A 20,882-nucleotide genomic window follows, 5' to 3' on the forward strand; every position below is an offset into this window, starting at 1 on the left:
TGAGTGTTATGTATTACCGGTTATATACAGTGATTCCAGAAATCTGAATCGTTGCTCACATCGCCAGTGTTGTGTGTGTGTGTTCACCTGTGTTTGTGTCAGATCTGGTCAGTCAGATGCTTTTCTGGGCAGCTATGTGTCAGGTGTCACTCACGCTTCCTGTTGGCACTGATGACGAGCCCGTCCCTCAGGTGCTCTATGTCACCGCATCCTCCCCCCCGACAGCAGACCTATTGGGACAGACAGAAGGTAAACCTCACAGCTCAGTCCAGGCCAGATGTGGACTGACAGCTCACAAGCATCTTTCATCTCTCATCCAACTGCTCAGTGTTTAATCACTGACCAAAAAGACTTTAGTCTTCATTCCAGAATCAAACAAATCGACTGAAAGAAAAAATAAGTTGATAACAAATAACTGGCTCACCACTCAAATATTACTTAATGGAGACTTGCAGTACTGGACTGAATAAAATGTTTCAGATCAGTAGCGACATGACTCCTCGGCTTGTCTGACAAGGCTGTTATAACTGACCTGAGAACGAAATGTTGCTAAAATCGAAAACGTTCTCAATAACATTTAAGACCCCCAAGGCTATTCCACCCATTGATTACCACTGATGGCCATCATTTACATAAGTATAGGAATGTTCAAGGTTAGTTCATGCTAAAATGATTTTCTGGGACCGTTTCAAGTAATCTTAAAAAATAATGCATTTCCTATATAATATCAAGGTCCATGCATGCCCATCTCCATGCTCTGCTCCTCTCTGATGAGGGAGAAGAGCTATCGACTAATCATCAAATCTCCTATCTGCACGCTGGGCCATTTCTCCTTGTCTCAGCACTCCGTACCTCCTCCATTATAGCTCATAATCTCATCTGAACAGCCAAGTGACCCTGCAAGACATATAGAGCAAGGGAGAGATGGGGAGGAAGAAAGGAAGGAAGGGGGGAGAGAGAAGGAGCAAAATGAGGATTGCATGGTTGTAATAACTTTCACCTGCCTGATGCAAGAAAGGTCTGCAGAAAAAAAAATCAGACGAACATCTGTCAGGGGTGTTTGATGCATGTGCAGACACAGGGTTCACAGTCTGGTACAAACACAGCACAAATATATACAGTAGCTTCAGAGAGTATCCAGACCCTTCACGACTGGATGGGAAGCATCTTGAACAGAGATGGAAAGATGAACGAATATATGTTAAAATTCAATACAAGAGTCAGAGATACAACTGCACTGGCTCAAATCCACACGTTGGAACAAAACTCTGTTAAAAACAAGGTTTAAAATAGGCAGGGATATCAAAAACTGATCCTTCAGAAGTTTCTTGTTTCTTCTCTTTGTGCTCTGGCCTCTAGTCTGTGTGTGTTTCTTGATGAAGCAATTGCAGTGTGTAAAATGTGCTGCATGCAGGTGTCCAGTGTACCAGCAGTACAATGAACTTCGCTACTCACTTACAAAGATAACGCTGTTGAATCAGAGGAAAAAACACCGGCTGTACAAATTAAGCTGTATAATTTTTTTAAAATCAAGATACAGATCAAATTGTGTGAGAGGGAGAGATACACACCGCTGGTCTGTGACCTGCCATCTTCAGGGCTCTTCACAGATGTTCGGTGGGGGTTTAAGTCTGGACTTTGGCTGGGCCACTCAAGGACAGTCAGACTGGTCCTGAAGACTCAGCCGACAAACTCAGAGCGCACTGCCATTTGTCTTTTGTCGCTGCACCACAGACCATAGCCTTTCCCATATGTTTCAGCTGTGGGTGTTAGAAAGGAGGGAGGAGTGTGCTGCTGTGCTGTCAGAAAGCAAAGGCTGAATTGAGTAAGAGATCCATGAGTTTGAAGTCTTAACAAAACACTGCAGTGTTTATGATATCATGAGAAGGACCGAGATAATTATTTCGACAGTGGTTAGGTAAACATTAGTGGTCAAGGGCCTGCCGTGTCCATGTACAATAACAGGAGTTGTTAGAAAATGTTGCAGTGCAGGAAAAGTCCGGTCTGTCAGACAACATTGTGACATTGTTGGGGTTTTGTTTAGCCCTGGTTGTGTCCTCAATACAGTGTTAATCACTTTACACTCCTAACAGCATGGTTTCGCCACTTCCCTTTTTTCGATCCATTTTTGCTGTCAGATCCATTTTGCATCTGTCACCATTGCTACGAACTGTAAGTAATCCCCCACCCCACACCCTGCTTCTCCCAGCGGGTGGCTAACCACCACTTCCACCCTTCCTCTGCTGACCACTGACACCAGTGACACTGATGTCTCTACTGTGTTCTCAGACAGCACCGTGTTGTCCTGGCTGCTGTCCACCCAGGATCCCCCTGACCCTGCTGACACCAGCACCTGCCGGTTACCGTGACAACTACATCCTGAGCAGTTAGTGGCCCTGCCTGCCTGCTCCGACTCCCCTTCTGTTGGCAGCCATAACTCCTGGCAAACGAGGCTTATGATCCCTCGCCTCCTACGCCCTTTATGGGTGCTTGGGGAGACAATGGGGCGATGCAGACCCTCCTCCTCTCTCAACTGTATTTCTCTTCACCCCCCCACCCCTGTTCCTTTCATCACACATAGCACATAGATATATAGCTGAAAGTGGTCCGTCCATCCATACCCCCCCCCCAAACCTGCTCGGGCTGGGGGGAGGGGGAACCTGGGCTTTATGGGGACTGCTCTGCCACTCTGCTGCTGTCTGAGACCCCCGCTTGCCTCTCTGACTCCGTTCTCCTGATCTTTCTCTCTCTGTCTCTGTGTGTGTGTGTGTGTGTGTGTGTGTGTGTGTGCGCGCACATGCCTGTGTGTCTGTAGGGTTCCTCTTAGCAAACACCCCATGAACAGGGCAAATGATTCATTCGAGAATTGCCTCCAAATGGGGTGAGATCTGTCTCTTCTCAGCTGGAGTCATTTACACATAGAGGCTGGTGGCGAGGTGAGATGACAGTGAACAAACATGATTTTATACAGGTACAACTTTGATCATGTTTTCCATCATTCATCTCCACCGCGCTTCAGCTGCGTCCAAACTCTCTCCCTTGTTCATTCACTTGTTCGTTCATTCACACTTTTCTACACACAGATGGGCGACACATTAAAAGCAAAAACCTGAATAAATGGGTGAAGAAGGCCCAGAGCTCATTCAATCCGACTGAACATTTTTGGGGACTTTTGTTATGGTGCTTTCACACTAACCTACTGGGTTCGCTTCAGATGGGCTTCTGTGAAAGTCAGTCATACTCTGATGCAGACTGAAGAACCAGCCTGAGACCACGTGCTTCTGTGGGGCTTGTTGGCTAAACCAACCACAGGACTTTCTTTTGTTTTTCTACTGAAAGTGGGTTAGGGTTATGGTTTTCACACCTCTGTCCAGCTACTCTCTGCCCTTTTCTCTGTCATCACCATCACACACACATACAGAATACACCTCCAAACAATACAGTGAATACACTGGGAGCTTACAGTTGACAGCTCCAACATGAGCGCGCTCCTTAACCAGCAGCTCTGTCAGTCCAGTAGCAGTGATCACTGACTCTTCACGTGCCTATAAAACCACCAGGGGGGACAAAGAAAGCCACCGACGCTGGTCTTAACCCCTTTGTTTCGCCCCCGACGACTCTCTCACCACCACTCCACCCCCAGCCAATTCCAGGTAGTGATGGTGGGGACCACAGGAGAGAGTGACAGGAGTGTGAGGATGAGAGAGGTGGAGGTGATGGAGGTTAATAGTCCATCTCTCTTTACTGGCTGTAAAGGGCCCAGACAGCCTGTTAGTGCTTTACTGCCAGGTCAATCCTACATGTCCCTTTGTATTAAAGCTCAGAGGTGACAGACAGCAGGAACAGTACACTGGGTGGAGCTGAGGATGGAGGCAGGGCCTGTCTTTTGTCTCTAGATGGTGGATTAAACATAGAAGTGCTTTACCATCAGCTGAGCTGAGGTGACCAAAAGCAGGGAGCTACTCATAAAGTTCATTGGTTAAGTATAAGAGACACTAACAAAAATTTTTCCAATTTTATTTAAGAAATATCAAGATGTTTCTGATTCTCAAACACACAATCCATATTTTCCCATCCATCCATCAATCTTCGTTTGCTTTGTCTGAGACCGGGTCATGGGGGCAGAGCCTCCCAGACTTCCCTCTCCCCACACACCTCCTCTAGCTCCTCAGGAGGAACCCCAAGGTGTTCCCAGGCCAGCCGGGAGACATAGTCTCGGGTGACTGAGCTCTGCACCCTATCCCTAAGGGTGCGCCCAGCCACTCTCCGGAGGAAACTCATTTCTGCCGCTTGTATCCGCGACCTCATTCTTTCGGTCATGATCCAAAGTTTATGGCCATAGGTGAGGGTAGGAATGTAGATTGACTGGTAAATTGAGAGCTTCACCTTACGACTCAGCTCCTCCTTCACCACAACGGACCAGTACAGAGACCGCATTACTGTGGATGCTACACCGATCCATCTGTCAACCTGGCACTCCATTTTTCCCCTCACTTGTGAACAAGACCCTGAGGTACTTAAACTCCTCCACATGAGGGAGCAACTAGCCCCCAGCCCAGAGAGAGCAATCCACCTTTTTCCGATTGAGAACCATGGCTTCGGATATGGAGGTGCTAATTCTCATCCCCACTGCTTCACACTTGGCTGCAAACCCCTCCGGTGCACACTGTAGGTCTTGAACTGATGAAGCCAACAGAACCACATCATCTGCAAAAAGCAGGGATCAGATTCTGTGGCCACCAAAACAGACACTCTCCGTTACCTGGCTGCGCCTAGAAATTCTGTCCATAAAAATAATGAAAAGAATTGGTGACAAAGGGCAGCCTTGGCGGAAACAGGCCTGACTTATTGCCGGCAATGTGAACCAAGCTCCTACTCCGGTCATATAGGGAATGGACAGCCTGTAACAATGAACCAGAAGAATTACAGATTATGCATCAAGTTATATAAGAAATAAAAAGTATGTGCTTGTTTTTTGGTCACAAATGGTATTTAAATTTTTTTAAGTAATTTTTTTCTGTAAAAAATGTTTTTTTTTCCCATTTTTGAATTATTAAAATGTTCAGTCACAAAGTCCAAATGTTTCATTAATAAAAATCATAATTAATGAGCCCCAACCATCATTTAAATATGTGTGTCCTACTGAGGCAGCCATTTAATTACAGTTTAGTATCAGTTTACAGAGACTTAAACCATTCAAGTGACTGTGTCTTATTTTTATTCAAGTGATGGAGCTGACACTTTGGCCTCACCTGAAATCTTCCCAGCTGGTTCTGGTGCATCGCTGTGTGCTAGTAGCTGGCCCAAACTCTGGTACATGTGACTGAGGAAAGTGTGTCGCTTTTATGAGCTCTGTTGTGGGAAAATCAAACACAGAAGAAACACAATAAACAACACTGTGAACATTCAAGTGCTATAACGTTTTGTGCATCAGTATCTCACCACAAGCAGTGTCAGTGACAAAAATCACAAACACCCATGAACTGCATACAACTACAAATATACATATTTTTTCTGACTCAACAGCTACAAATATGTCTGTCGCATAGGGTTACGGTTGCCTTTTCAATGCACTTTTACTATATGAGAATGCATTAAATGATCCTGTTGGGTGCAAAAAAGGATTTTGCTCACATTGCAGATCATAAAAAACAGATATGTCAGCATTCAGGCTTGTGATGGGAACTGTGCATAGCCTGGATGCACTCCAAGAAACAATACTGCAAACAGAGTCAGACAAATGCATAGGGAAGCTCTGACTTAGAGAGTTTGATACAACCTGCCTGCATTTATGTATCAGTGTGCTTTTCTTGTTTTCAGGATTGCACAACTTCTTGAAGGATTTGATCCAACGTGGCTGAACATGGCCATCAGATGTCACTGGAAACAAACATATCTAAAGGCCCACATTGATAAATCCATGTTGAGTCATCACAGCATTTGTGTGTGTATGACCGTAAGAGAAAGCGAATGCTCGGTGTACAGCTCCGATTGTTTCACAGGAACGCCCATCCCAGGTCGCTAGTCTGTCACATGATCAGGTGTGGCGGCTGGAGCTCGTCTGTCTCCCCATTAGCATGTTACCGTGACGACAGGAGCTGAGCCCTGTCCCCTTCTAGTGTCAGCCCCAGTGACGTCCATGTCACAACCGTCAGACTGACAGACCAAATGAACAGCATGAGTGTGTGTGGGTTTGTGTTTCAGAGGAGCAGCTAAGTGGCCCTGGCAGTCTGTCCCTTAGGATCAGTCTTTTCTCCCTGACCCACTGACCCCTACACACTGCCGCACACAGACAGAGGTTTCTACTTCACTCAACTGTACTATTTTACTTAGATAAGAGTTCCATCCATCCATTATCTACACCCTAAATAGGGTCGTGGTGGGGGCCTGGAGGCAATCCCAGCAGACATTGGGAGAGAGGCGGGGTCTACCCTGGACAGGTCGCTAGTCTGTCACAGGGCAGACATGTAGACAAACAACCAATCAACACCAGTCAACCTAAGCTGCGTGTCTTTGGACTGTGGGAGGAAGCCGGAGTACCCGGAGAGAACCCACGCAGGCACGGGGAGAACATGCAGACTCTGCACAGAAAGTCCCCGGGCAGGTCTGGTCTTGCTGTGAGGTGACAGCCCTAACCATCATGCTGCTATGCAGCCCCTTATGGTGCTCATAATTGTCAGAAATGTATAAATTCAATTAAGTATTATTGAGATCACAGCTGGTGTTGTACTGAATTATATTCAGTGGTGTCCATTTTTGTACATGAAGGGGTCGGAATATTAGGAAGTGGGGTGTAAACAAGGCCAGATCAGGGGTTTAGTGGTAGAACAGGACATCATCAGCATAGACACAGAAGCAGTGACAAGTGTGAGGAAGATCTTTAACCCTGTGAGAAACCATGCTGTCCGACACCCTCTGAGGAAAGATCCCCACTCTCTCTCTCAAACACACACAAATACACAGTGACACAGAGTGGTATGGCAGACAGGAAGGAGAGACAGGTTCCAAGATGTGGGGGTTGGATGAAGCTGCTCTGTGATTTCCTGTGTCTGAGGAGGAGCATTAGACCAAGACAATGTCACAGCCAATCACCTTCATAACTGTCACATGACTACTCACAGCAGCCATATCGTCTTCCCTAAACCTTTGTGACAAGCAGCCATCTGAAGGACTCCACTTGTCCAAACACCTTCCTTTCCCCATTTCTTCTTTGTTTATTTTTCCCTCTTTCAGTGTTCTCCTCCTTCCTCCCTACATCTCTCCTCCTCACATCCACGCCAGCTCATTGATCTCTGTCAGTATTGAATGTCAGAGACACGTTCAAAGATGCTTCTCACTCCCCATTAATAATTCACACAGCCTGAATCATCAATAATAATTCTCACAGAGCAATCATTCAGCTTTACCACTACTTTCTCTCTCTGTCCCTCTCTTCATCCTCTTCCTGCCCTGGGCTGTTCTTCTCTTCCACACCTTACTCCCTACTTAAACTCCTCTCGCTCTCTGATATCTCTTTTTGCTTATTCGGCCCACTTTTCCCGCTCTTTAATGTGTATCATATCTTCATCCTTTTTCCCTCAACAGGGCATTTTTTCATGAGGTCAGATGGTGCTTTTACAGTTATGGATAATCTAAACATGACTGATTTCCACCTTATTGTAATGGAACAAGCAGTTGTGCTGTTTTCCTGTGGCTTCCCTCATGTAAGACATTAACATTATATTATCAGACCAGCGGGCCAGTCCTACTGTAGTCTTCTTTTAGCGTGGTGATAACTCCAGCCCTGTCAATCACCTGCTCAAAAATGAATGAGAATGGACTATGTGTCACCCCCCAGCCAGTGTATATTTACCTTAATAGATATAGTGGAGAGGAGGAAGAGGAGGAGGAGGACAAATAGAGGCAGAAAGCATCTCTTAATGTACATGTAAAACTCTCCAGTGGTCCCATGCCAAGTGTAAGTGGTTGAGTGATATTGGCAAAGGGAGAGAGGAGGTGATAGAGGGAGAGAAAGTGTCAGATTTAGGCATTTTCCTTAATGCTATAAGAGCTTATTGATATTTTGATTTTCACTGGGGCTCAGCAGGTGCTGAGGCAGCTGCTTTTTGCTCTGTCTTTTTACGGGCGAGAGATGTAGAGTTCATCCCATCGCGCTCACGGAAAACCGTCCAGAAAACAGTCTCCTGGGAATGTAACTTCAGCTAGAAAGAGGGGGGAGAAAAGGTGGGGCGGAGGGTTGTTGCATGCAGAGAGTGGGTCATCTACGGTCCATCACTTTCAGGGCAGAGTTTCACTTTGTTCTTAAGACTAGTGGGCCTGTCCGACATGGAGATGAATGTCTGGGCTTCACCCTGTGGCCTGGGGTTACTTCAGGAGATCGCAGTCCGAGAGCAGATGAGAGTCTCTTATATTGTACAAGACTTTTCTTTGTCTCACTGGAACAAGGGGGCCTGAGGGTGATGACCTGCAACTGTCTGTTATAATGCACATGTGAATGAGGTGTGAGCAGTTCAGCTGAAGACGAACTGTTTTATTTGGAACTTATCAAGGTGTTCGAGGAGACAACACAAAGCAGAGATTAGAAAGTGTTCCAAACAATAGCCATATGTCGCAGAAACGACCTGTTTCCTACAGTATTTCACTGGAAATCCAAACGAGTCCTTTTATATTCATCTGTGTGAAAGTCTGCTGTGCTTCCACTATAAATAAAAATTACACTGATCCTTTGGATTTAGTACAGTAGGCTTGGCTGCACCATGATACAATGATTTCTGAATAACAAAATGATAAACACAGCCTCTGGATTACATATTGGATGATGAGTTTTTCAGTTTTATGGAAGTATAAAATCTGAAAAACAAAAGCAAATAAGATCTTGGAAAAAATAGAAGTGAATAAAATGGAATGACATGAGCAGTAAAATAAAATAAAAATATCCCACTTGCTGTCTGATAGTAATAATTTGAAACGGTCCCTTCCTCTCTCATTCAGTCCCTCTCTCTCTGGCTGACAGACCTCAACTGTAAATAAGTACAAGGGCGTCTGCAGCTCATTAAGAGGAGGAAGCTCGTAATCACCTCAGACTCTTTACCCACCACAAGTCCCTCCAGCCCACTTTTGTCCTTAATTGAAAGCACACACTAACAACCCTCTCAGGGATCCGGCCCTGTTTTCACAGTCTCCTCTCCCTCAGGAGGGGCAAAGGGAGAAGTACGACCAAACACACAACTCCATCTTGTCTGATTTAAACGTACCATGGATTGACAGAGACATTTTCCCCATCAGAGTTTATGAGGTCAAAGAGAAAAAGGGACTCCGTGTCCAGTTGGCTGTTGAGAATGAAACTGCTCTGACTGCTCCAGGGCACGAGTCACGACACTGAATCAAAGCCCAGAGTTACTGTCAGGAAGCTGTGAACACTTTACTGTTTCACTTGAAGTAACACTCCCCACAGAGTCTGTGTCCAATATCAGACACTTACAACATGTGATGTCCATCACCTCCACCACTCTTCAGCTTGTATAGTCGACTTTATGTTCACACTAAAACATGGCTAAATACACCGGCTTATCCTCAGTGCCCACGAGCAGTGGATGTACAGGTGTGCGTGTGCGGTGCCCGCATCCTGCACTTAACATTCTTTTACTGGTTTTTAAAATTGCTTCATGGCCTTGCACCAGAGCATCTGTCTGGCATGCCTCCAGCGAATGAACTTCTTAGATCCTTGAGACTTTTACTTGTTCCAAGAACGTCTGGTGAGGCAGCCTTTAGTTTTTATGCTCTGAGCTGTTGGAACTATCTGTCAGAGAGCAGCTGACAGTGTTTTTAAACTGAAGATCTACATCTTTGATTTTTGGCTCCTGACTAAAACATTTTACTGTTATTAGTTATTTTGTATCCTATATCTGTCTTGCATTTTTAATTCATTTTTATTTAGCATTTGTTTATCTTATTGTCTTTCATCTGTAAAGCACATCGAATTGCATTGATTTGTACAAAGATGCTCAAGTTTGATTTGATTTTGTTTTGATTTGTCAAAACTGCTCTGTCCTAGATCAGTCACTGGCTAACACATTTCCTATCACCATACTGGCTATGTGGAGGTCAGTCCTTATAATAAAACAAATGAAATGACCAAGGTTTTAGATTCACCTGTGAAGTCTGCACCAATCGATGGGTTAAGTATCACTTGAGGTTATTTAAACTGAGGCCTAATTAGGGCTTTTCATTAAAAAAAATTATGAATTGTGTATTGTTTTACACTTTCATTAGAACTGTAACATGCCACAGCAGTTCAGCATCAACCCGCTGTCTGACTCATTGTTTGATGTCATAACACAAATTGTCTGAGAAAGCAAGAATCCTCCTCCCCACTAAGATAAAAGGAGTCGTACTGTATGTGTGAGCCTGGAGTGGTTTCTCAGGTTGTGGTCACTGAGTGCTGCTGGCTGAAGCACTGCTGATTGCACATATCAGGTATTTGATACCACTAAATGGAGGCAAATGGTAGAGGGCTGCCTTGTTTAATGACAGGATCACTGTGTAAACTGTAACATGATAAATTCCATCCTGTTTTTTTTTTTATGCCTGTACGATTTTTTCCCTAATTTTCATCAAAACATGTTTAAAATTGAATGTAAATATTTTTCATGAAAAATATTGAAATAACATCAGCCATTAGTATTTAATGCGTCTAAAGGGCTGATTCCGGTTCCGTAGAGTTGTTATTAGTTATTTGGCAGATATTGGTATAGGATTTAGTAGTTTATGCAGTTCTACAAACTTATCTTTTTTTATTATTATTTTTTTACATACAGTATATTCCTACGGCTCTATTATTGTTCCACACCCCAGCCCACCAGGTGGCGGTAATGCACCTTTGGTTGGCTTCTAAACTTCCAATAAACACCACAAGAAGAAGAAGATTCCGGTTCGGCTGTAATTGTATTCAATTCCTGTTTGCTGTGCCTGCATCATGTTGTGCTTGCTATCAGATTGCTTATTGTTAAGATGACTAATTTCTAGGTTTATTTGATCATCAGCAAAATTTTTGAGTCACAACATATGCCTGCACTTGTGTTACAGAATTTCTTGCCAATTTCGAAATTTAACTTGCTACTTTAGGTCGGCTAGCTTAGAAGCTAGGAGCTGAGATGAGAGCAATGGCTTCCCCCTCTTCTTTCTCTTGCTCGGAGTGTCGCATGTTCAGTTATTCCTCTGCCTCCTTTAGCGATAATGGTACTTCTAATAAGTGTCGGATGCTACCAGCATTGGAGGTGAGACTCACCGAATTGGAGGCGCCGCTTTGCACCATGGAAAACAGCCCAGCTAGCCAGGCCCATGTACCCGGTGCGGAGCTTCCTAGAGGTACCTTAGCCCAAGCTAGCCGCCCCCCAGCGCGTCCCGAGCAGCCGGGATCTCAGCCAGGTGGCTGGGTGACAGTTCGCACGAGTTGTAGCTCGAAACAAACGGCCACGGTGCATCGCCTGCCTGTTCACGTTTCAAATCGGTTTCCCCCACTCAGCGACAAACCAGCTGAGAAAACAACTCTGGTAATTGGAGACTCCATAGTCAGAAACGTGAAGCTAAAGACACCAGCGGCCATAGTCAAATGTTTTCCTGGGGCCTGAGAGGGTGACATCGGATCCTATATGAAGCTGCTGACTAAGGATAAGTGTAAATACGGTAAAGTTGTAAGCACTTTTTTAATATTTAAGGGCATCACTGGGAATATCTTAGAGAGCGTTAGTAAGTATATGTGAGTTTAAAATCTAGGCAATATATTGTCACTGCAGCAGTGAGCCAATCTTTTATTCTAGTATTTGTTCAAGTACTGCATATTTCTAATAATTGTTAATTTTTAAGGCAACTGAGTAAAACTACAGACTGTTGAGGTGTAATATTATCCAACCTCTAGAATGTACCAGTAAGCAGGGTTATGTGTTGGGCTAGTGCAGAGTGTGTGAGTCTCAAAGGAACGGGTGGTAAGGGATATCTAACACCAAAGAGGATAGACTCACCTGAGTCCGGTGCCAGTTTTCACTTCCTGTACTTATCGACACCTGCTTCCTGTTGCAGGAGGAAGTGGCCACACAGCATGCAGCCTGAGTGAAACTGGAGCGAGTGTTTGCACTGCGACGCCGGGATTGTGTCGACAAAAAATCAGCCTCCGGATAAATTATGAATGAGTGATAGAGGGGATAAGAGGAGGAGGAATGGGAATGAGGAGATGGAAAGAGGAGGTATGGCATCTAATGGTTATCTTCTGTTTTACTGAAACAGCTGGAGAGCTGAGATGGAGATAAGTGACACATACACACAGAGTCCTGTTCTCCTGCCTTCTCTTCACTGTGGTGAAGAAATATTATCACAGCTGAAAAACTCCATCACAAAATTACTGTCCAAAGTTAAAAGCAATGTGAATGTAAAATGTACTCAGCAGGCCAACTTAAAGTAAGAGTTGCACTGAAAGTACAGAAGGAAGTTAGGAAGATGGAAGGAAGGAAGCAAGTAAGTGTAAAGACAACAGGGCGGAAGGATTAAAAAATGAAAAATAAAGTATGATAAGATGATATTAAGGAAGAAAGAAAGCAATGAAAAGAATAAATTAAAAACAGAAAGAAACTAAGAAAAGAGTATTGAGCCATATTTATCTCAATTTAAGTGTCACAGACTGGGAATCCTCAACAAATCACTGATATGTTTTCACAGTACTTCAGTAGATGTGTGTAGTTACTTGTCAGTAGTGTTGAACTTGACTGTGCAGGCGGACTCTTTCTGTGACCTGGTGGATGCCTGGTTTTCACACAGTGCACGAGGACACGCTGCATGAAGAAAAGACAGCAATGGATGAAAAAGAGTCCTCATTTGATCCATAATTGATTGTCTTTATATGAGATGGCTGGTGAGTAGAAAACAGGGGGAGTCTGATGTAGATAACAAGCGCACTTCTCCGCGCTGTGACGGCTGTACGTGACCGCAGGTTGGAAAGAGGCGAGCGTGAGAGTGCCTCGCTTCTATCTCTTGATGTTTTTCCTCTTTTCTTTTTTAATGAGTGTCAGAATGCAGGTTTCTTTTTTTAAAGACAGGGAGGAGGACGGGGGGTGAAAAACAAAACAACAAGAAAGCAGAAAAAGACCAAAAGAACAAGCATTTCTGTTAAAGTGCTTACAGAGCGTTTGTAGCAAGTTCTGCAGACATGCGGCTGAGCGCCGATGTAGGGCACAGGCCCATGAGTCATGTGGGGGGTTCTTATTGATTCGAGGCACACTGCAGGAACAGAGACGGGTCATACACTAACACCATGTTCACATTGTTGTATTGAAACTGCTCCAATCTGCTGGGTCATAAAGTCATGGCTACTCCTAAAAAGTCCTTTTATCATAGTTTAACCTAATCTCTCATGCTTTATTTCACCAGGGAATAAATCTAGTGATGTTCAGTGTTTTTTTGTTCTCAGAAATGACAAACACCAAAACCAGCACGGAAGTAAATCTACTAGTATAGTACTGTGAGCCTGATATATCTTATTCCTCTGTAATAAAAAGCTCCATTTGTGTTTGTCCTTATTAACCAAAGAACACCACCAAGGTTTGTGCAGATAAAATGAAAGCTGGAAAACACGTGTTTAATCTCATGTAAATTTGATGCATCAGTATATGGCCTGTGTATATGGTTTAGTAGGTTTACCATGGAAGTACCAAGTGATTGGATCTCTAAAGTTCTTACAGTTCATCCTCAGGGGAGCAGGAACACCTGAATTTGATTTAATGACAATGCAGCCAATTGTTGTCGAGACATTTCACACAAAACCACAAATATGAAAGTCATGCTGGCCCTGGAGGAGAAGTCAGAGGATCACCACCACCAGCTTGTGTTATCCCTGAGGGCCATAAATGTCTGTGCAAAAGTTCATGGTGATTCAGAATTTTTGAGATATTTCAGTCAGGACCAAAGTGGCAGACTGTCCCTAGAAGCCTGAATAGCAAAACACAGCAGTGGGTGACATGTTTGCCTCAGTCTCATATACACTGTCAACCTAAAGTACTTACTGAACAACGTCACTGCTAGTCCTCAACAGATGAACCGTGTCCTACTGTTTGACTGATAATTGTTAAACCTACAGAGCCCCTTTTCTTCACAGTGAAGGTATATATTGTTATGCATTGGTATGTAAAGGTCTTGGTCTTCAGTAGGACCCAGTGGACTGGGGGTTAATGGCCACAGACAAGGCTGGAGAGTTGGACTGACAAAACGGGTGTCACACTGTCTTTTCATTTGCTAAAGAGAAATATCTGATATTGTCAGCCAAATCCATGAAACTCAGGGCGACTGAGAAGTTCTTATTTACCGTTGTCATTCCATGAAAACCCTTTTCCTTTCCTCTACAGACAGGTGGATTTGTTTACCTCTCCTCACAGAGCTGGAGAAAAACTGGAAGCAACACCAAACAAAAGGGTAATGGCTCATCTGACAGAAGAGGTGTTTGTCTGCTTTAAAGTCACAATTTGTTATCAATAAAACAGCAGCAGCTGTCGCACTGCTCGTTTCTTTCCAGACAGGACAGCAGCGAGAAGGCTAATGTGATCACAGCATTGGGCCCCATTGTGCATGACACACACTGTCCCTTCTCTAAACAAATAGGGTGAATGATGAATACTTCAACAACAAAATGCCAAGAAAAGATAAAGGAAGTATTTTAATGACTCCTTTCAGTAAACGAAAAGCCCCTGCTCTGCACCCCCACCTGTCCTCTCCTCTTTCATCTCATCCTCTGCTCCACCTGTCTGTTCTCGCAGGCTGCCACTAACTTCCGGAGACGTCGCCGTATGAGCTTGGCTGGTTTGGAACACTGGCTCTTTGTGACAAGCACTGTCCCAGCACTGCCCGGCCCTGTCTCTGCGGTGACACACAGTTTGTGGTGACTGGCTGTCTCCATGGTCTCAGGGCTGTCAGAGGCTGTAGGACAGAAAGAGAACAAACACCTGCCAGTTACCTGACTGGTGCTGGGAAGGGGCGAGGACATACATATGCTACATCACAGTTGAGAAAGCACAGGGAAAAACAACGAGACAGTGAAAAAGAGAGAGAGCAAATCCATTTCATTCTGTTTTTGGCATGAATATGAAACTTATTCTTGCAGAACCAGCTGCACACCTGCTGAGCTCCGGCCCGATCTCCGGCACAACAGAACAGAACAGAAGGAGGTGAGGTGACGGTAAATTCAGCCTGATTGAGCACCAAATAAAATAAAAAGTGTCACCACGCCACCACCAGAGCACCATTAGATAAATGCAAAATAAAACCTTAAGTGCCATAATCACCAGTGTGCAATTAAATATGAAATGAAAATGTCAGAGGAATAGACACTGAATGGCCCCAGACCGCTGTCCCATATCAGCATCACCAGGCCAGAGCAGTAAAACTCATGTTTGTTTGCTCCTCTCCATTTTACTGGTTTGTGTTTACGGTCAGGGCTCAATCATATACAGTATCTTAATGATGGTGGTAATTAGACAGCAGGCTACAGGGATGATTTAGCCTCACCAGAATGTACTGAAGCAGAGTGACGGACTGGAGGAGGCTGGAGGAGAAGCTCGGAGAAAACAGAGCAAGGAGGTCGATTGATCTGTGGGTCATAAACAGCTCGGGGTCAGAATCATAAGCTTCTCTTTGGGTCGGTTAATACAATTAGTCTTGCTTTGCTTTGTGGCTCCATAAGCACATAAACACCCCCTGTGGCCCTGTATTAATACACCCGGGGATATCAATGATAAATAAACCCCAGAGATGTGTTTGTGTGTGTGAACAAGCAGGTGGAGTAATGATTAGATTTCCATTAGTAAAAGGGGTAATGAACGCATGTGTGTGTGCGTGCATACAGGACTGTTAATGCCTGTGTGTGTGCAGTAAGAGGTGAATTAAAAGTGCATTGACTATGTGGCAGCACATACTGTATATTAAGGCCAGGCACAGCCAGCAGCTCAGGCCAGAGTACCTATTCATCTTCTGCTGTAGCTCTGCCCTCTCTGCCTTTGATAAAACCACAGCCCCCCATACACCCACATCCTGCTCCACCTAACCATAAACCCCTCCCCTCTGCACACATACACAAATTAATTAACATTCCTAAGATCCTACAGTCATTAATCTGTCCACAGTGGTCAGCGAAAAGAGGCAGGCTTTGGCAAGTTTGGTTTAGAAGCCAAAAGAAAATTTGGTTTTGGGGTAAATACTGCAGTTTGGGCTTATGACAACATGTAAGCACCAGACACACGGAGACGCAGGCGACACATCCAGCACACGGCAGAGCTTTACCTCCACTCACATCACTTACTGTACTCATGCATTTTAGCTGTTTTGCTGAGCATAAAAGACTGTTCAAATATGGTGTCCTTTATTGCAAAGATGCGCTTTATGTAATTGGGTTAAATTAGACTTAAGATCTGCCTGAGCACTTGTGCTGTGACATCATGCAGACCATGGCTACTGCTGCTTTTTTTAAATGCACCTTGGTATTTTAACAAATACATATGATATACAATGACTATTTCAGTAAGATTCAGCTGAATCTTTAGCTAGAATTACCAACCAGTCAAATTCACAAGAACAGCACAGATGTGAGGTCAGTGACCTTGCTGGTATCAAGCCTTAGTATTAATGGAGAAACAACCTTGTACCCAAAATATATTCCTGCACCAAGTGGCAGAGATTTGTTCGCGATGAGATGCATCGACTGCCACAGAAGCTACTCTGTTGGCAATACAACACAAGAAGAGCAACTAGTGTATGTGTTCACAGCGGAGCCCCACAACCTGTAAACCGAGTGTTCACTTCCTCACATTATTTAATGAAAGAAGATGCCACACATCCCCCGTCACACTGTATGAAATGTGTGCATGCGGCATTTTTTCCCCTTCGGCATCACATTGAGTGCATGCATGCATAATTTCCTGTGAATGCCTTGAGTGCGGGTATAAACTATCAAACAGGGCTAAGAAAGATGTGTACAGTATCATGACTACAATAAATGGCTGAAGAAATGCTGTCCATAAATCCAAAATCTATGATAAAATTGGAATTTAAAGGATCACTTTGAAATTATAACTGTGCAACAAAGATTTACAATGTTTATTGACATACAGAACTGTGTGCTGTATGCCATTAGACATACATTTACAGTGATAAGGCAGTATAACTGCTACACTTTCTCTCTGCTGCTCTGACCACACACATAAACCCTGAGAAATGAAATGATTTTTTTATCCAAAGATCAGGGAGCTTCCTGTGTGAGCTCTAACAAAGAAATGGAACATGTCCCGTCTGTCTCGTCAGTCCCCTCCAGCTGTGGAGTTTATTTTTTGCATCACTCTGTCTCACCTTTTTAAATTAATTACTTACTACATGATACCATGAGGATGCAGGAGCTGTAACTGCTAATGAATTCACTCCAGTCAGCTGTAGGAGATTGATTAATTCATGACAGGTAGCTGATGCCCTCGGGCCTGGGGCTCCCTTGTGGCCCAACCCCACCTTCACCTACCTCTTCCTAGACCTGTCCCCCTTCCTAATCGTAGTTGTTACCCACCACCTGTTGTTGCTCCTTCTTCCTCCCTGGGGACTCTATTTGACAGAAAATCAAACTGCCGCTTATTAATTGAAACTTTTCCACCCTTGACTGTTTGATTTGTTTTCTTGTTAGATGCGCCCACCTGAGCTGTTGTCTTAAAAATTATATTTGCAATGATCAAGGGAACAAGACAGGAAAGAGAAGACAAAGGTAAAAAGCAATAAAATCAGACAAGAAATAAGGTGAGGACAGAAAAAAAACCGCGGTTGGATGATAAAGCCCTCGAGTTTTTCCAGCCGTGCAGCAGCGGAGGCTCAGCCAGAGGAGAGTGGCTGCACTGATCCCTCTCCCCTCTCCTCTAACAAGGGAAGATTTGAGCAGATTTTCCCTCCATGTCTGGAGGAATACATCCCTTTCATCCCCCCACTTCTCTCATTTATTTCTCCACTCTTCTGATGAGCACCTCCACTCTCTCCACCCTACCCCCAAAGTCTGCAGGAAGGGGGAGGCCCTGTTTGTGAAGGCTTCAGTAAGTCTCCAGTGTACTCACACAGCCGGCACTTACTCATGCTTAAAGAGAGAACACTGCCCTTAATCCTTGAACTGGCCTGAACCTAAATCAGTCTCAAACAACCCTTTAAAAAAAGTGAGAACAGGGGGGAAAATCCTCATTGTCCAAAATGTTCTCATATTCCAAAGATGTGCTCCATTTTCAAAAAACCCTTTGAATTTAAAAAAAGATTTCACTTTCCAACTCTTCCTCACTGTCCAAAATGTCCTCACTGGATAAATATGCTCCCACATTCTGTGGTGCCCTCACAGTCCACATAAATTCATCATTTTCAAAACTGTCCCTACTTTCAATAATGTCCTTGTTTTCATAAATGCCTTAATGTTCCAAATCATTATCTTATCTTCTAAAACTTTGTCCTCACAAATACAGTTCAATACAATACAATCAAACTAGCTTCACTTGGGATGTGGACAACTGTCGATGTGCACATGGACAGCGGATGCAGGGATCAGTTTGCTATGCATGCAGTTGTTATGTTTGGGTGGTGGTGTGAAGACAAAGAAACACACTGACAAACATGCATGCTCACATGCATCCAAGTCTGTACACCCACATGTACCAAAAGCTTTGTGTCAAAAACAACTGTAGGCTTTTAACATTTGTTTTGAAACCTCCCTGAAACTGCAGGTTGATAAAGCCAACAAATGAAAACAGTGTGGTTAGTTGAAAAGTGGAGGCTGGGACACACACACACACACACACACACATACACAGTCACTGTGGCTCAGCTGAAGTCTGGTAATATGCTGTTTTTGTCTGTCACCTCCATTAAGGCGCTTTGTGAGCAGGTGTCAATTTAGGCCTGTTTCCAGCGTGTCTGACGACCTGGTCATCACAACTGGACTGTGTGTTTAGTTGAGAATGGATATAGGTGTGTGAGTATTTTGTGTGTGAGTTGGGAGGCACCACAGGACAGCTCTGTGTAGCACTCTCCCCTCTCCAGGCCCCCGGAGAGGCAGCAGAGTCATTTGCTCGGTCTTATGATGTTGTCACGGTGTGTTAGTGGCAAGTGGTGAGGCCCTCACGCCGATCCAGGCCTCTCCCCCCCCCCCGCTGTTCTCCATCCCCCTGCTGCTCACTGCCTCTTCCCCCAGCTTGCTGACCCCCCCTGCCCTCCTCCACAAACCTATTCTCCCCCATCACCCCTCCTCATCCCTCAGTGGTCAGTGCAGGGGGGAGAGCTGCTGACGCAGGCCGGCAGAGGTAACAAGCTTACCTGCGGATAATCTCCTAAGAGAAATTTCAAGGGAAGAAATAAGAGAGTGAGAGAGGGTTGGAGACAGAGAGCGAGTGACAGAGGCAAAGGCAGGCAGGATGGATGGAGAGAAACTTAGCAAAGTTTTTAGTCCCCGACTTGCTGTGCCAAGCACTTCCTATTCTCCCAGCCAACTTCCCCTCCGTGGTCAAGCACTTATTGCTCTCACAATGCCCTCAGCGCAGAGATGGGGAGGGAGAGGAGACAACGGTAGGATACATGAAAAACTTTAAAAACGGGATGTGGACTGTCATTTTCAATTAAACTTTAAGTAAGAGAAAGACTAGAAATTGTGTCGTTTGGGGCTCCTAATGTTCTCACCATCAGCATCTGATGTATATGATGGTAAATGTTTTAGCAGATACTGTACACATTTTAAACCTTTATTTTTATTATCTTTATTATTATTATTATTATAATTAGCACCATGTACTATAAAATACTCAACTTCAGAACTACTTATTATTGGCCAGACAGCTTCTCCGCACAGTGATGAGCTGCTGCACAGTGTTGTATCACACTCACATCTTTTCCCGTTTGGTATCTGACCACCTACATAGTCAAGCTTTTAAAATGTGATTTTTCACTTTAGAGACTTTTTTTTTTTCATCTTTTTTTGCTGAGATGCATTTGAGGTTTTAAGATCAGACAATTTCCGCTTTTCTTCTCTATGAAATACTGGATCATTTCAATTTCTTATAGAAACACATTTCATGTACTGCTGATGCAGAAGGCAGTGAGCACAGTAGGTTCATTTAATTTGATTTGATTTGATTTATTCTTTCAAGCATGTAAAAACAGTTGATATGACAACACACATACACATAATCCAATATCGATTTGCTTATACCTAGTACATGCTTGAATGGAGTAGGAAGAAGTCAGACTTATCCAGTCCTACCCCATGACATCATCTTACCATCATTGGTTTGCAAGCAGTAAATGATTCACATCTACCCACACAAGTATTATACTAAAAAAAGATGAGTCTTAACATTCTTACATCATTACATTCTTAAATAATTATCTTCTACATCACACAAGTAATATATAATTTAATACTGTGCAACATAGAGCACACATGCTGTAGGTTTTTGAATCAAAAGTCTAATCATAGACAGCCAGTGTTCTGAGGCTGGATATACGTTATGGAGTCGGACAATTGCATTAAGAGTTTTGTCCTCTGAAACTCTGAGGTGACACCTGAGCCGAGGCAACGGTAAAGCCGTGGAAAAGTTGAGAGATTGAAAATGCAGCGAGTCAGGCCCGTGGACTGAGGGCATGTGCACATCTTCAGGGTCCTGTTGGGTTGGTATGGGCTCTCTTTCTTTTAATCAAGCCCAGCTTTAATGAACTGTCTTTGAGCATCACTTTCATTAGCACATTTACTCAATCAATACACACTGTGTATTCAAGCAACTCAATGCAAACTGTAATGTGACGGTTGAGTTGGAAAGGAGTGGTGTGTTTGTGTGTGCATGTGC

General features: G+C 44.0%; 1 long non-coding RNA gene across 1 annotated transcript; it reads right to left on the minus strand.

Moving 5' to 3' along the window:
* Window positions 1-94: 94 nt before the first annotated feature.
* On the minus strand, window positions 95-11,543 carry LOC109975022 (uncharacterized). The gene is made up of 4 exons (XR_002277068.1): window positions 11,288-11,543; window positions 5,253-5,352; window positions 853-897; window positions 95-230 (listed from the first exon to the last, which is right to left on the minus strand). It is a non-coding gene; the product is annotated as an uncharacterized LOC109975022 (long non-coding RNA).
* Window positions 11,544-20,882: the final 9,339 nt, after the last annotated feature.

Source organism: Monopterus albus, unplaced genomic scaffold (genome assembly GCF_001952655.1).
Source record: "Monopterus albus unplaced genomic scaffold, M_albus_1.0 scaffold357.1, whole genome shotgun sequence".
NCBI classification, from domain to species: Eukaryota; Metazoa; Chordata; class Actinopteri; order Synbranchiformes; family Synbranchidae; genus Monopterus; species Monopterus albus.